General features: G+C 36.6%; 1 pseudogene; it reads right to left on the bottom strand.

Annotated features, from left to right (window-relative positions):
* The window catches only part of LOC137653044 (uncharacterized), a 61810-nt pseudogene extending 58343 nt beyond the window's left edge, over positions 1-3467 (bottom strand).
* Between the last annotated feature and the right edge of the window lie 4033 nt (positions 3468-7500).

Genomic DNA, 7500 nt, shown 5'->3' with positions numbered 1-7500 from the left:
GAAATTGTTCACAAGACGAATATGGTCATATCATTCTCTCTCTCTCTCTCTCTGCTTGGTTATATATAACTTCTGATTAAAGTAGGACAAAAATGAATTTGTTTACAAGACGAATATGGTCATATTACTCTCTCTCTCTCTCTCTCTCTCTCTCTCTCTCTCTCTCTCTCTCTCTCTCTCTCTCAACAGTTTTTACAATAAATAGCTCTAGACAGTTAAATAACTTTGCTAAAACTACATCGCCAAAAAGGAAGTTCCCTCTCTTTTTTTCTGGGATATTTTTTTCCTATAAATAACACTAGTTTTTGGTATAACAAAACTGCAAAATAATCTCTAACTCTCCATCCCTGTCTATCTGTCTGTTGGGTTCCCAAATATAAAAATAGATGTTGTTTTTGTTGTCACTACATAACTTACTTGGAATAAAAAAAATCGAACAGGATATTCCGTTCTTATCTCTCTGTCTTTGTCTGTCTCTCTCTCTCTCTCTCTCTCTCTCTCTCTCTCTCTCTCTCTCTCTCTCTCTCTCTCTCTCTCTCTCGTGTTCGTTTATAATGCATAGATAAAAGAAACTTTTTCTTAACATTTCATGACTTGCTCAGAATAACAAAATTTGAACAAGAAATTCTTGTCTCATCCCCCCCCACTCTCTCTCTCTCTCTCTCTCTCTCTCTCTCTCTCTCTCTCTCCTTCCTCGGCCCCCGCCTTCACAGCACATGTATAAACGAGCACTTGAGCCCAGATAATTAGAGTTTTTGCATGACTTACCAAGTTGCAAAGCCAGATCCATCAAGACCTCCTCTGAAGCCATGGTTTGAGGCGAGTTGGGGACTAACTCAGAGATGAGGTCATTACTCTTAGAAGAGGCTAAATCTCTTGAGCGAAACGGGGAAGGGGGGGAGGGGGTGTGTGAGGGGCGTGGGCTGATTCCCCTTTTGATGAATGACCAAGGAATAGAATGGAATTACCCATGACAGGAAGGCAAGAAGAAGAAGCGACGAGAAGATAGAAGACTTTCGGATGCAAACGATCACAAAAATGGCGCGGTTTCTTCCCGCCTTCGTCGCCCGCGTTCGTTTCTTCCATTGTCAGGTGATTATCGCGGATAAAATCGTATTCGCGGATAAAATCGTTATCGCGGGTAAAAACATTTTCAACGGGATGAAAGGGAGATGAGAATGAAAATGAGGCGTCCCAGAGATGAGCGATAGATTTGATTTGTTCCGTAAAGACTGATTACCTGATGAGATGCCATCGACCTAGCGTATCCTTCGACAGTGATGCTGCGAGGACGGTAATTTCCTCTGGCGGGATATATTGGAAGGTGAGGAACATAATCCGAGCGTAATGTAATGCTCTGCACTTTGTAGAATATTACGAAAAGCCCCTGGACTACTTTACTATTCAGAAAACTGTTTTTCGCCGATGAGTCCTGAAGAAAAGCAAGGCGCATTAATACAAGTTTCTGTATCAGGCGGCGTCAAAAGTACTGGTATATATTATCTTTTCTACAATAACCAAGAGGACCTAAGATTTAGATTATTATTATTATTACTTGCTAAGCTACACCCCTAGCTGGAAAAGCAGGATGCTATAAGACCAGGGGCCCAACAGGGAAAATATCTCAGTGGAGAAAGGAAACAAGGAAAAATAAAATATTCTAAGAACAGTAATAACATTGAAATAAATATCTCCTATACAAACTATAAAAATTTTAACAAAACAAGAGGAAGAGAAATTAGATAGAATTGTTTGCACAAGAGTACCCTCAAGCAAGAGCACTCTAACCCAAGACAGTGGAAGACCATGGTATAGAGGCTATGGCACTAAACAAGACTAGAGAACAATGGTTTGATTTTGGAGTGTCCTTCTCCTAGAAGAGCTGTGTACAATAGCTAAAGAGTTTCTTCTACCCTTACCAAGAGGAGAGTAGCCACTGAACAACTACATTGCAGTAGTTAACCCCTTGGGTGAAGAATAGTTGAGTAATCTCAGTGTTGTCAGGTGTATGAGTAAAGAAGAGAATCTGTAAAGAATAGGCTAGACTATTTGTTGTAAATGTAGGCAAAGAGAAAGTGAACCGTAACCAGAGAGAAGTATCTAATGTAGTACTATCTGGCCAGTCAAAGGACCCCATAATTCTCTAGCGGTAGTATCTCATCAAGTGGATGGTGCCCTAGACAACTTACTACCTATAACCTACTACCTCCAATATTGTGTTAATACAGTATAGTTAATAAGTATTCTGAAATGTTATATATTAGCATATATCATTGAATCATGTTACCACAGACTCATAAGGAATAGGCGTATTGCAGATTCTGTAAAAATATTATAGCTTATAACTACATAAGTCATATTTTCAATATTTACAACCCTCCAACAGTCTCTTACCCCCTGTAAAAGTAACAAAACATGCATTATAGCTAATATATCATTCACAAGCTTAAAATTACCTCGATATACTTTGATTGAAGTTTTCAAGTATGTTAAGCCTAGTTGTCTGGTAAGATAAATCTACCATGCTACATTATCAAATCTAGTAAGCTGTAATATCAAAATATTAATATCAAGTAGGCTATAACATATATCATAGGCTAGCTAGAGTGAAAATAATAGCCAATCAGATTAAATGAGTCTAGAGGTGAAGCTTAATCTACATCTATCAAACTTAAACAATGAACAGAATATATTGACACATAGCATTTATCCTGCAGAGGACTGTAACTGCTTTAAGGTAATGTGGGTTGATTGACTCATTCGTCCAGTGTTCATTATCATAACATTAAGCAGAGCAGAGAGTTGGTGACCAGCCTCTCCATTTATATCCAGTGGAGGAGATGTTATATCTTTACTGCTGGGCACTTCTAGTAGGCTAGCTATGGAGTGAATAATCTTTGTTCCATACAGCGTTTGCCCTCTGACCTTGAAAGGAAATTCATTAATGGAGAACATGCTGTGCATTACCAGGCTGGAGTCTGGAATAGGATATTGTCAGATGTTTTCATGGAAACTACATACATGTTCAAAGGCCAGTCATGAGTGACAGAGGCAAGGGACAGTGACATTACCCTAGCAAGCAAGACAATGCCTTAGAGACTCACTATATATACATATAATCAGCACCCAAGCCCCTCTCCACCCAAGCTACGACCAGGAGGGCAAGGCAATGGCTGCTGATGACTGAAAAGTTAGACATATAGGCTCCCCAAAACCCCTCAACCTTAGCTCACAAGGATGGGAAAGTGCAGACACTAAAGAAACTAGTAACCTTGAGTGGGACTTGAACCCCAGTCTGGCGATCACCCGGCAAGGACGTTTCCAATAGGCCATTTTCTTTTTGGAATTATTAGCTCTACTCTGAAAGAATCTGCACTTGGAATCTGGGAATTCTCACAGAGCACACTGACACAAATCATGCATGATCTCCAGGATATGATGGATGGGACTGAGTCTCTGCCAGCCATTATATTTCACAGAAAGGAACAGAAAAGCTGTCTCCAAGAAGATGATATATACAGGTAAAAGCTTTGAGAAGCTTTGTCTACATGCAATGATGTCTTTGTCACAAGCAAACACCCTGAAAGTGTCCTCATTAATATCAACTCCGGTTATGTTGTCACTGAACAATTAGTAAATGCTCATAAAACAGTCAAAACTATAAAAGCAGAACATTAGGACTTTGAGAAATATTTGGCTACAGGTTTCCATAAAAAAAAGAAATTGGTAGTAGATGAAAAATATGTCTATGAAAAGAGTTTTAAAACCCTGTGAAGTAGGTCAACACACAGACAACAAATGTCTTATTCTCGGGCTGTAGGTATCACAAAACACTTGGAAGAGATATCACTTTGGAAAAGCTGTTGTCATATTAGTCGATGTTTAACAATAAGGGTGACATGTGTGCAACCCAGATATGTATATTAGAAACCAAATTGCAAGCTTTATTAGAAAAATGTAATCAGAGACCAAGTGTCATCATCCTAGAGATCTATGCCATACTCTGGAGAGTGCCCTAGCCTGCTTCACCATCCAAGGTTTTTGATTTATTTAATGAAGCAGTGACCAAAGTTATGATATATGCCGAAGCAGTTTCTATACTGTACATAGTATTTGACTACTATTATATGATTAACCCCAATTCTTGCTGTAGATCTACCTGACAAAAGGTAGTCAACCTTGTCTACTGCTTCACTGAAGATATGCCACTTCAAAAACAAACTTTAGTCTTAAATGTCACTGTCAGTAAAGAACAAATAATATGACTGCTTGTTGACAGACTGCATAATATGCCCTAAGTATCTGGCAAACACATCATCATAACAGTAACTGGACCAGATCCACAGTCAATAAAGATAGGAGTTGGCCCTAAATACACAGGAGGTTTTCATGAAGAAGCTGGTGTTATAAGAGCATACCACATGACTCAAGAAGCTGTTGCTGGACAGCAGTCTATCAGAGATTTTTCAGAGAACACAGTTGTCCTTATCATTTTAGCCCATCATCCGTTGCCAAAAATAAATGTTTCTCTGTATGGAATCATAGCCGGAGAACCATTCCTTTGTACATACAAATGAGTGCATGGAGACTCCATGCCAAACATTTTTGCTGCTCATGCACTTACTGGATGTGACAAAGTTTCTTCCCTTACTGGTGAAGGTAAAGCAACAGTCATTTAAAAGCTGAAAACGATAAATTGGTCTTCTGAAACTTGGCGATTTAAGTGCCACAAAGGAAGAGGTGACAAAATCGTGTTTATAGTTCATAACCATGCTGTAAAACCATGAAACACAATGATCTTAATATGCTGCGTGTAGAAAGCTTCAGACGGGAAATTGCTGGGAAGTGCCATGTTGCACCAAAGTTATGCAATCTTCCACCAACCATGGGTAGCTTTGATGCTCACTACCAACGTACTCATTATCAAGTGGGACTCTGGAAATCTGTAGGTTAAGCATCCTCGGCAAAATTAGCTGTCTAGAATGTGGTTGGGAAGTAAAGGGATCAACACTGCATCCACAGTGCAGTCTCCATGGACAGATGCCACCTGTACTAGAAGTAATAATGAGCCTCATTAATTGTGCATGCAAAACGGGATGCAGCACAACAGTATGCTCCTACACAAGGCAATTAATCTCCTGAACAATGTTTTGTAAGCATAGGAAATTCTCCCAGTGCATAATTTGGGTAATTAAAAATATAGATAATGATTCCCTAAAATCCACAGTAGAAGGACGTATGGAATCTTCGCGTATTGGAAACATCATATTTTTTCAGTATTTTGAAGTTTTGATATCGCATTTTCATCATTTGCTCTCTTTTCCTTATGCTATAGAGAGAGAGAGAGAGAGAGAGAGAGAGAGAGAGAGAGAGAGAGAGAGAGACAGAGAGAGAGAGAGAGAGAGTATCTATTTCATATGCATCATGGTGGATATATGATAGTTCATTTAGTTTTTATATGATAAACAAAATTATTTCATATTTAATATCACTAATTTTGTTATTACCAATATTAAATATAATTATTTTTTTTATTATAATTGCTATGATCTTTATTATTATGATTGGTTTTTCTATTAGTATTTAAGTGTTTTTGTAAATTTCTCAGTAACTAATGATGTAAAATAACCCCATTAAGTCTTATTTCCGACCATTTAAAGAGACATTCTCATACCTCCTTTTTTCTAACCTAACATCTGAACAATATTAATCAATCTATGGACCAATAGATAAAACATCTTAAACTCGTCAATATAAAATTTAAAAATAATCGTAATGCTTCCAAGGATAGCAGAGGTAGTACAAGGGCTGCCAATTCAAATTCCCTAAAAGAAAATTAAACAGGGTAAATATATTACAGGAAACGTTCTATTGTTAGATCAAGGTAATATATCTTAATTAAAGGAATATTGTGTTAGGCTATAAAGTCATAATTACAATTTATCTATTTATGATGACGTAAATCATCTAATGGTTATGTTGGACAACCTGGAAGTTCTGGAACCCGTTCGTCATAGATTTTAGCCTCATCAGTAACACCAGAACTGACGTTTAAAATTTCTTTTAAACTTACAATTAAATCGTAAAATGGGTCATGATTGCGTATTAGTATTTGAGGACTTTTAATCTATTTTTATTATAATAGACATACATTTGTCGAGAGATTTTTTTTTTACGATTTATTAAAGTGATACACAATAGTTTTTTTCGTGAAATAAGTCCCGCCTACTATTAATTTTTTCATCTGTGATAATTTGTTCATATTTTGACAGAATTATGATATTAATTTCATGAAGTTCAGATCAACCATCAGGTTTTTATGTTATGAGAAATACATCTCATTTAAATATCCAAATTTAAAGAAAATTCTGTGTTCAGAATGGGACTTACGTACCAGGATAGCCAACCTTAAGAAATCCGAGATATGTTAAGAAAGATAAAACAGTACTTCTTACAATACTTATACAAGTTCAGAATCATAATATAAATAAAGTAGGTTTTTACTTTAATTATTTTTTCAAATAATGTCTGCATCATGGACAAATAAAGACCGGTTTGAAATGTTCATGGTTTAGTTCCAGTTGGTACCCTGATACAATCCCTTTATGCCATATTGTCGTCTGCTGATAGTTCTTTAAGACAAAAAAAATCTGCGAATAATTACATGTCCTCACCATAACATTTATGAATGAGCTCTTCTGATATATGTACCACAAACTCATTTTCAATTTTATGAACTAGACTTGGACAAACTCGTTCTATTGTTTGAAATTTTGTCATTTTAAAAAGTTAAAAGAATCTAATGTTTACATCCCTCCCCATTGGGGGATTATGGGCGGCAAACCTTTCGACTTTATAAGAAGAGGAATAATACGAAATAATTTGTTCATGAGCGTTTTAGGAAGAGGATGAAATAGTATTCAAGATATATACATAATTTCACATTAATATATTACCAAAATCACTATTTACTATACATTATGAAATATTCTCTCCGCTTAAAATTATTGGCAATTCTGAACCCCTCCTGATACGTCAGGCCATTTTGCCGGAACGTTATGCAAGAATACCCTTTAACATTTCTTATATCTGTCATGATACTTCTAATTTTGGCATTCTTATCATACACATCTTTATTCCAGTGTATTATTATGTTCATAAATGTGTATAGGACATTTTTGAAGTAATCTCAAATAAATAATACAATAGTTTCTCTCATGCTTCTAAAAGTACCAATAGATGGCCCTACTGAGGCTATTTTGAGAGTAAAATACTGGTAAAATCTGGTTTTGAGAAACATAAGGGGCATTTCTTCTCGATTCACTTAGCCAATAGGAACCCTTGGGAAGTTGCTTTATGATTGACTTAGCCAATAGGAAACGTCGTCCGGTGAACTGTTAGCAAACAGTTGTTTGCTCATTCAACTACCTAAAAGAGCAAAGGATAATTGGGCAAACGACGTAGTAAAATCTTATTTCCATAGATTATATTGTCTTGGAA

This window comes from Palaemon carinicauda, chromosome 14 (assembly GCF_036898095.1).
Source record: "Palaemon carinicauda isolate YSFRI2023 chromosome 14, ASM3689809v2, whole genome shotgun sequence".
Classification (NCBI taxonomy): Eukaryota; Metazoa; Arthropoda; class Malacostraca; order Decapoda; family Palaemonidae; genus Palaemon; species Palaemon carinicauda.
This window is presented reverse-complemented; position numbering and strand designations above follow the sequence as displayed.